General features: G+C 34.9%; 1 long non-coding RNA gene across 1 annotated transcript in view; it reads left to right on the top strand.

The window, feature by feature from the left end:
* The window catches only part of LOC106465664, a 23,335-nt gene that overhangs the window by 11,226 nt on the left and 1,980 nt on the right, over window positions 1-10,129 (top strand). Inside the window, exons 2-3 of the long non-coding RNA XR_002612036.1 lie at window positions 8,123-8,241; window positions 9,909-10,014. This is a non-coding gene — a long non-coding RNA (uncharacterized LOC106465664). The remainder of the gene's footprint in view (window positions 1-8,122; window positions 8,242-9,908; window positions 10,015-10,129) is intronic.

Genomic DNA, 10,129 nt, shown 5'->3' with positions numbered 1-10,129 from the left:
AAGGTACAGGATAGTTCTAGAAAATAGGTGGCGCCACACCAGTCACGTGACCTCGATGACGCAACAATATTATTAAAAATGTCACAGAGGGAGTAACAGGTCGAAAAGCTGTGACGTACTTGTGCAGTAAACTACAAAAAAAAATAAAAAAAAATAGAAAATGAAAGTATATAAATTACAAAATTTTTCAGAGGTGGTGGATTTAATGAAGCATACATGACTGATGATCATCATTAGATTATTTTTTGTAATTTTGAAGATCTGATGAAAACATTAAAGCTCTCAACTACATATGTATGGTGATAAGTCCCTCTTCATTGACTACGGTCTGTTCGTCTGTGGCGTTAGAACAAATTAATAAATTGCTTTAGTTATTAGAGTTTCAGGTAATGTTAAGTTCATGAAAATAACATTTTAGTTACGTGATGAAATTACAGCTTTTTCTATAAGTTTTTTTCTGAAGTTTTATTTATTTCTAAAACATTACGATCGCTTAAGCCTACTTAGCAACGAATACAACGACGTATAAGTAAACACACTTTTCAGAAAGAAAAGAACAGAAAAACCTAGTGAAAAGTTGTAATTACCAGCAGAAAAACTCAAAAATTTAAACATTTGAATTACTTAGTTTTATAATAACTACAGCCCCCCCCCCAGTGGCATAGCGGTATGTCTGCGGAGTTACAACGCTAGAAACCGGGTTTCGATACCCGTGGTGGGCAGAGCACAGATAGCCCATTATGTAGCTTTTTGCATAATTACAAACAAACAAACAATAACTACAGTGTCGATAAATTATTCTAACAATAGACGTGTAATGGAAGTTTTTGTTTCGATGTCATAGATCTTTATTGTGAAACTAATTAACGTCCGTTTCAAAATAATTAGATCATGAGCGTGAGTAGTAATTATCTTGCCCTTTTTCTCAGACCATTGTTCTTTTTATATCTATAAAGCTATCCACGGATAATTATGGAATGCTCAAACGATGAGAAAGTTCCAATAGATGCACCTAAAAACTGTAGTACTCCAAAAGATGCTGGCAGGTGTACATACTGAAATTCGAAATACTGGCCCATATTTTTCCGCAAAGTGTCTTCATGTTTTTTCTCAGTCTTTTGCACTCCAAATTTCTGGAAGTTTCAGAACCTGAGCAGTCCAGGTAAGAAAGGAGTAGAAGGAACGTCAATGGACCTCAGGCCCTGACCAGTCCAAGTAAGAAAGGAGTAGAAGGAACGTCAATGGACCTCAGGCCCTGACCAGTCTAGGTAAGAAAGGAGTAGAAGGAACGTCAATGGACCTCAGGCCCTGACCAGTCCAGGTAAGAAAGGAGTAGAAGGAACGTCAATGGACCTCAGACCCTGATCAGTCCAGGTAAGAAAGGAGTAGAAGGAACGTCAATGGACCTCAGGCCTTGATTTAATCCAGGTAAGAAAGGAGTAGAAGGAGCGTCAATGGACCTCAGACCCTAACCAGTCCAAGTAATAAAGGAGTAGAAGGAACGTCAATGGACCTCAGGCCCTGACCAGTCCAGGTAAGAAAAGAGTAGAAGGAACGTCAATGGACCTCAGGCCCTGACTAGTCCAGGTAAGAAAAGAGTAGAAGGAACGTCAATGGACCTCAGGCCCTGATTTAGTCCAGGTAAGAAAAAAGTAGAAGGAACGTCAATGGACCTCAGGCCCTGACCAGTCCAGGTAAGAAAGGAGTAGAATGAGCGTCAATGGACCTCAGATCCTAACCAGTCCAGGTAAGAAAGGAGTAGAAGGAACGTCAATGGACCTCAGGCCCTGATCAGACAAGGTAAGAAAGGAGTAGAAGGAACGTCAATGGACCTCAGACCCTGACCAGTCCAGATAAGAAAGGAATAGAAGGAACGTCAATGAACCTCAGACCCTGACCAGCTCAGGTACGTAAAGAGTAGAACTAGCATCAATTGACCTCAAGTAGGAGACACATGTTTCTTCAAGTGCTTTAAATTTAATCTGTAACAAATTTCTAAATTAATGTGAATGAACTTATCACGTCAATTATGCGTTTTTAAGGAACTACACAGTGATTTATCAAAATTATAGTTGGCACTTTTACTGCCACTATACTTATTAGTCGGGTTTAAAATAACGTTTGTCAAGGATTGAAATACTATTAAATCTATATATATATTGACATAAGAGACACTCTATTACATAAAAATATTTCTTAACATATTTTGTTTGTTTGTAGTTAAGCAAAAAGCTACACAGTAGGCTATCTGTACTGTGCCAACCACGAGCATTGAAAACCCCGATTTTTAGTATTATAAGCCTGGAGACGGCTTGAATGAGTAATGAAGAAAAACTTTAATATAAGTTTAACTTAACAGCAAATGTACAACGTTTTAACAAGGTTTTGTCATCATCTTATACAAGTAATTTACACTGACACGGATATATATATATATATATATATACAGTATTGAACAAAGAAGTCCCATGACCGGATTCTGTTGCAAAACTTGGAAGAGGTATCTTGGCACCCCTGGGTGTTGGTGTAGAGTAGGGTTGTTTTGTTCAGTTAAGATGGAATCCTTGATTTTTCGATTATTTATGTTGTGTTCTTTGTTTAAAATGACTGTGTTTTTAATAGCTATACTATGTTTATTTTAGTTGCAATGGTGAAAAACATGGGACGATTTTTTTATTGTGTTCTGTCAATCTGGTTTCCAGTTTTCTTCCTGTTTCTCCAATGTAGAATTCTGGGAAGTTATTGCATGTTATTTTGTAAATTACGTTAGTATTGTGTGATTCTAAATAAATTTTGTTTAGTAACGATTTTAATTTAGGGCCGGGTTTTTGTGAGAATTTGATGTTGACATGGGTTCCTCGTCATCGAAATATTATATATATGTTTTGTTTCTTACACTACACCATTTTAGATTATAAAGCCTAGCTAAAATGTTTTAACTGTCTTGTTTGTCAAACTTTAGGTTGGCATAGCGACAAGTAGGTCTCGGTATAGATCTCGAAGTAAAGTACGTTTTTCGTGCTACTGTTTGTTTTTTCAAGGTTGCGGCGTTTACTTACTCTTCTTGAAACCTCTGATAAAAATCAATATTCAACCACTTGAAATTTGAGTAAATAAATAATCAACAGTTAATCAAAAGTTAATTAAGTTTGTCCTTTCTAGCACATATTGACCCAATTCTACTACAAATATTAGAGACTATAGATACAAGTGGGATGTTTGCAAGGAATAAAACATGCTTTAAATTCGTTTAAAAATTAAAGTTGTTGTTTAGTTTTCAAGCCATGTATTCTTGGAAAACTCTTTAAATGGAAAAATAAAAACCCACAAAAAGTGCAGATTGCGAAATATATATATATATAGTCCCCAGGTGGGTCAGTGGTAAATTTACGGACTTGCAATTCAGCGGTGGACAGAGCAGATAGCCCAGTGTGGCTTATCTCTAAACAAAAATGTAAAAACACGAATCTGGTGAAGGTCGTTGCACTGGAAGTTAATTAGTTTCTAATTTAACCCGATTTTTTAAGTTTTGAGACTTTAACACGTCATAGCTACATGTATTTGTTATACGAGTCACCTCTGTCTGTCCTCCAGTGGCACAGCAGTATTTCTGCGGACTTACAATGCTAAAAAACCGGGTTTCAATACCCGTGGTGGGCAGAGCACAGATAGCCCATTGTGTAGCTTTGTGCTTAACTACAAACAAACAAACACCTTTGTCTATTATTATAAACAGTATCGAAGTAGGTCTTGCAGGTTACAAGCCTTCGCTAACTGTGCTTAAAGTGTTTTTATGTGAACTTGCAGGGAGTAAATAACGTACTCAGTAAACCGCAGTAAAACATAAGAATCTGTCGCTATATACAGTACAAGATACGCAATATTATTTAGCAGTAAAACATAAGAATCAGTTGCTATATACAGTACAAATACGCAATATTATTTAGTAATAAAAAAACTGTATTTTTTGAAGAAACATTCGTAATGTGATCAGCTGTCATTGAGTAGTTATGATTTCATTAGAAGAATACAAAAAAAAACAACAACAACAACAACAGATGCTTTCTGACTTTATGCGCTTATCTTTTCGTTTTTTACTTGGTAGAAAGTCCGGGCATGGCCGGTTGTGTATCCGAGAGTTCATGGTTCGCCTCCCGTTGCCGCAAAAACCCGATCCGCTCTTTAAATGAATGAGGATTAAACCCTTCTCTTCGATCAGACAAGAGTAGCCTAAGAGATGGCAGTTGGTGCTTTTGACGTTAGCTTCCCACGAGTCTGTCTGTCCAGAATAAGGGAAGAAGTTTACGTGAAAATCCTGAAATAAACCAATATTTGTTAAAGAAAGGAAACCTTGAATATTAACATTACAGTGTTCATTATATTAAGTTAACCTAATTGTAACCTAAAATTGATCATACACAGCATTGTGCCTTCTATTAGGTTTTACTAGTTCAATTATATTGTAATTCATCTCGACTATCTTTCCAAGTTTTCCTTTCCACAAACTTTACATTACCGACGTAATCTCTGTTCTAAAGGCCTAACTACATAGAACAAAATTAATAATAATAATAACTTAGTAAATAATGTAGCAAAGTTTATTACCAATCAATGTCAAAAAATAATCACTCACATAAGAAACTTATAATGATTAGAATGCATTGATTCACCAGTTGGCCACCTCACTATCAACGACGTTTTCGGTCGTAATCCCAAAAATATCTCAAAAGGTTTATCCAGATTGGAAGATTTGAGTTAATGCAAAACAATCTTTACGTGCGTAAAAATAAAATAAAATAATCAATATATAACATGAACATATATCAAACATAATAATAACCAATATGTCATTACCTTTAGATAAAGAGTGGAATATAACTCTACTTACAAGCCACTTAAAAACTAGTTGTTTTTATTTACCAAACATCGACATACCAAAAATATCTCAAAAGGTTTATCCAGATTGGAAGATTTGAGTTAGTGCAAAATAATCTTTACATGCGTAAAAATTTACCAAACTACGTGGGAGAAGAAATTCTGCCAAAGTGGTTTTGTTACAAAATGCCATGCATTGAAAACTTACAGGTTACAAAAAAGGTACAATTACTTCTTCTCCCCACCTTGACTCATTAGAATTAATAAATCACTACACAACTACTGGACAAGCCAATCCGGTTGAAGAAGCTTACCTACCAACTTTTAACGACATGACTTGCAATACAACAACAACATGACTTACAATACAACATTTTTCTGTTACTTTTCGAAATGCAAAATTGATAATTTATTTCAGCAATGTGATATTTATACAGCTCGTGAAAATATAGTTTATAGATACAGAATGCTATAATTAAAGACAGATTTACAAATAAATATGAGAAAAAAATATATAACGATTTATAGCCATAAACTGTTAATTAGAAACATACAGTGGGCGTGGGTTGGCTCTGTGGTAGAGCTATTTATTTCGGATCTGGCGAGCAGTGGATGTGTTATAAGAGTGATAGTCAATCCCTTAGCGTGGATGGCGGGTGTAGGGAGCTGTTGACTGGCTGCCTTTCCAGTGGTCATTAGGTCAAAATTAAAGACGGCAGAACAATGTATCTATTTTCAAACAGATAAATACATGCTTAGATGGTGTAAATTCAATTGTATTGAGTTCTAAGGTTGGCGACCTCACTATCAACGACATTTTCGGTCGTAATCCCAAAAATATCTCAAATGGTGTAAATTCAATTGTATTGAGTTCTAAGGTTCGTGAATCGATTTGAAATATTACTACACCACGCATTCTATGCGCATTTTTAATTGTTTTCGTAGAGAAAGGCCATGTGTAATAAATTAACAGTTATAATTTTAAATACTTTTAGGTAAAAGGTAATGCTTATAATAACTAATTTTACTTGGTTCGGTTATTTGCCATGTGTAATAAATTAACAGTTATAATTCGTAAATACTCTTGGATAAAAACCGCTCAAAAATACGTGCTCATTTCTTTATTGTTGTTTTTTATATACATGAACCAAGTCAAATCAGCTATTGTAAGCGTTCCGCTTATTTCATTTGTCTTTATTTACGTTCAAACTGCTAGTGCGCGAATTATTGCTGGTTTTCAAAAACGATTTCGTTTGGTTGTTGTTAAGGGCAAAACCCCCCAATGGACTAGCTATGCTCTGCCCACCACAGGTATCGAAGCTCGATTTTTAGCGTCGTAAGCCTGTCGACTTATAGACCTATCGCTGATCCAATGAAGGTCTTCTAAAAATGAAACAACAGGAATGGAATGCACTATTCGAGTGCTTACTTTTAAATTTAAATTAATGTTTCGAAGGTCCAATACTTGCAGAGACAATTTGCGAAAATAAATTAATAATTACGGAAACAATTTTAAAACAGGTTCCTTCCCACATTATAGTTTCAAAATGGTTATAATCTGTTTGACCTTAAAAACATGATAAGCAATAATTTTTTGGTTTTACTATTATGTTTAAACCAGACAATAAAATGAACGTTTATACACGCCCTTGTTTTACAAGTATTTCACAAGTTGTGAAATAAAATTGTTTTGAAATAATCATTGGAAAAAGCTCATGGCTCATATATCCTTGTAAGATTAATGTTTTTGTTTCTCAACCTTATTGATATAAAATCTCGACATGAGCAAGTAGTTCACGAGCAGCATTAATCCTTGTACGACCTGAATGATCAGAAGCAGTAAGTATACACGTATTTAAAGCAGTTTAAAATGCTTAAGTCTTGAATAATAAACGTTGCTATAATGTATAAAGTGTGATATTACAAATATATATATATTGTAATTATATCTCTTTATATATATATTTTTATATATATTTATATATTAAAAGAGTAATATAGTAACGACAATATCTTCAGGAATATATCGAGTAAACAAAACGGTATTTCTACGGTCGGAGATTTAATTTTCTATTCGAGTAGAATGCTTAGTTTTTACGTTGAATTTTCTAAAGCGAATTAGCCTAGAATTTTGTTGTAAAAATCTGAAAGTTCTTCGTGTTGTTGCTATATTGAGTGTTAACAATGATATTTAAGCTTTTTACATTTGTTTATTAATTTTAGCTTAAAAAAAGTAAATATGCCAAATAGTTTGATAGTTACTGTACAACTCGAAATGACATTTATTGACATGTAGGCATATACAGGTAGTCTAGTATTACTTCCTTACGTCTTTAGTATAAATTAAACAAGACATTACCCTGTTGTTAACACCCTACCAGGCAACACGCACCCTAATAAGACAAATGCTCAAAGTTGTAATATACAGGACTTCTACTTAAATTATGTCCAACTGTCTCAGAAGCAATAGTAGGGCAACCCAAAGATGGGTGTATTTCATCTCACTGTTCCATGTCCTTCCACGTCAAACGAACGTAGCCTAGTGATTAGTGTGGGGGGCTAACGTTTTTTTTTTTATTTCGCGCAAAGCTACACGAGGTTTATCTGCGCTAATCGTCCCTAATTTAGTAGTGCAAGACTAGAGGGAAGGCAGCTAGTCATCACTACCCGCCGCCAACTCTTTTACCGACGAATAGTGGAATTGACAGTCACATTATAACGCCCCACGGCAGAAAGGGAGAGCATGTTTAGTGTGACGGGGATTCGAGCCCGTGACCATCTGGCCATGCTGGGCCGGGTGTGGGGCTAATATGAGAGATCTTAGGTACCTGCAGGGCCCTGTGCGAATTTACAACGCGAAATAAATGCACGATTTTGTGGTTATGACTACCTTGTCAATCTATGTAAGTCTGATAATATAAACTTTAAACAAAAAACATCAAAATGAAATATTTCATAATACGTAATGCTTCAAAAGTTGACTCAATATATATTTAAAAAAAACGTGATGCAAAATCCTGGTGAAACAATGGGTTTCTGAGTGATTTTTCTCGAGTCAGAACGGGTGAAATTTTTCATGATGACGAGAAACCCCCTTGAAGTAAACATGTATTGCCGAGACAGCTGGTGTTAAAAACTTTAATTAAAATAAAGCACAAGTTGTACATGAGTATTACATGTGCATTATGGTGTATCTGATTTAGGCTTTTTTGTTCCTTTATTTCAAGTCGGCTGTTTCTTTCCATAGACATGGCGCAGAAAATGACAACCAGTCTCTTGAAAATGTTTGTTGTTTGTTCCGTTCTTCTAATAATAGTTATTGGCGGGATTCACGCCGACTTCTGTCAACGCTGGCCGGGCGGCTTAGTAAGTTAATAAAAGCCTTTTTTTTTATCGTTCTAAGCAAGGATTGTGTTTTATCTATTTAAACAGATTAAATATATTGTGTTCGAGCTTTACACTCGTACTATACCAAATACATTTAATACTAAAAACTGTATAATGTTTTTGTTGGACGAATATTAAAGTTGGATAAAGTTATTTAAATAAATAAAATTCTTGAAAGGTATTTCTAAATTGAAATGTTTCTTAGTTAAACTGTATTTCTTTTTTTTCATATATCCTAACTCATACTTTCATATCCAATACGACTGATAGGGGGAGCTACAAAGGATTTACTGTTTTAAATTAAAGTTTAACTAACACTTACAAAAACATATTCTATCTCTACAACCAAAACTCTTCTCATACTGAAAGAATGGAGTGTGATATATAGTAACGGATACCATCTTTTCAAAACGAAATATAAGACACCTTACACCCATATCTCGAAAGACGCTAGGTATACGTGGGTATTTCCTGTCATAAGAAGAAAAACTTACGCTAGAAACACCTGGGAAAAAGATTTGTTTTGTTGGGCAACAGTAAGCTAATGAAGCGTAGTGTTTTACTTAGTTCGCAATGGCTGACACTAGATGGGGTTTGTAAAGTTTGTTTGTTTGAAGTTAAGCACAAAGAGATACCTGTGTTCTGCCGATCACACGGGTATCAAAACCCGGTTTCTAGCGTTGTAAGTCCACTGACATTCCGCTGTGCCACTGGGGGGGGGCGGTTTGTAAAGAAGGGGGAATAAAAGACTGACGCTCATTTGTGGTCGATCTTGGTAGAATGTAAAATGTATCATATTAAAATGTTCAGGTGGTAAGTTTGGGAGTTTATAATGCTTAATTTTTGGTTAGATCCCTGAAGTTGGCCATAGTTCAGATAGGCCATTGAGTAGCTTTGCGATTAAAACAAAAACAAAGAAAAATAGGATGTTCAATGTAAGTAACATCGAATTATTTAAAATAGGGGATTTGTGCACCCTCCTGCAAAAACACCCAATGACTCAGCGGTAACCTTTAGGGCTCAAAATCAGGGTTTGATACATTTCGGGGCTTTGTTCTGGAACACAAACAAACAAAATCCTCTAGTAAAAACGTTAGATGACAGCGGGTAAGTTCAGAGAACAGAGGGTTGGGTTGAAACCTTTATATGACATCGTATATAAATCTAATGTTTAAAATTGCGTAAGGAAACTACGTCGAAAGTAAACAACATCAAACTTAGATTTTTCATAGTAATTTTGATATTACAATGGTTGTGATACCCTGAAAAATATTACTTGAATTAAAACATTGAAATCAACACATTATTGAGTTTTGAAATTCCCTGGGCAAAGCGTTTCAGCTATACTCTTTAATAAGAATATTGTATTTATATATAGATAACTTATTGCGATGGATAAACAATTAATGGTTAAAAATGTAACATTATACTACGGCGTGTAAGTTTATAATATCAAAGAAACTTTGAAGTACTCTCACAAGTTCTTTTGTTTTACAAGGAACATTTCAGAAATGATATCAAAAAGACACCAAGTTTTAAGATACCCGAATGACTCTAGTAGAACAGAATCCTTAATGTAGTGGTCTTCTTTAGTTTCTCTGTAATCATAACAATGAAAAACAATAATGCGATAAAATTATTTCTAGTGTGGAGAACCACAATACTTGCCTTGCTGCTGGCCACACCTTCGCTGTTCTTTTGGTCACCCTAGAGTATGTGTGAAAAATTCTATTGGATGAAACCGGAAAACGAGTAAGTTTTCTTAACCTCTTATATATATATTGTTACGACATCGAGATCACGTGACTAGTATCACGCCACGTCATTCTCGAACTTTCACGTCTTTTCCTTAAATCTCGTGATCTTT

Source organism: Limulus polyphemus, unplaced genomic scaffold (assembly GCF_000517525.1).
Source record: "Limulus polyphemus unplaced genomic scaffold, Limulus_polyphemus-2.1.2 Scaffold2015, whole genome shotgun sequence".
In the NCBI taxonomy this organism is placed as follows: Eukaryota; Metazoa; Arthropoda; class Merostomata; order Xiphosura; family Limulidae; genus Limulus; species Limulus polyphemus.
Note: the sequence above shows the minus strand (reverse complement) of the source record. Positions and strands in the feature narration are given on the sequence as shown.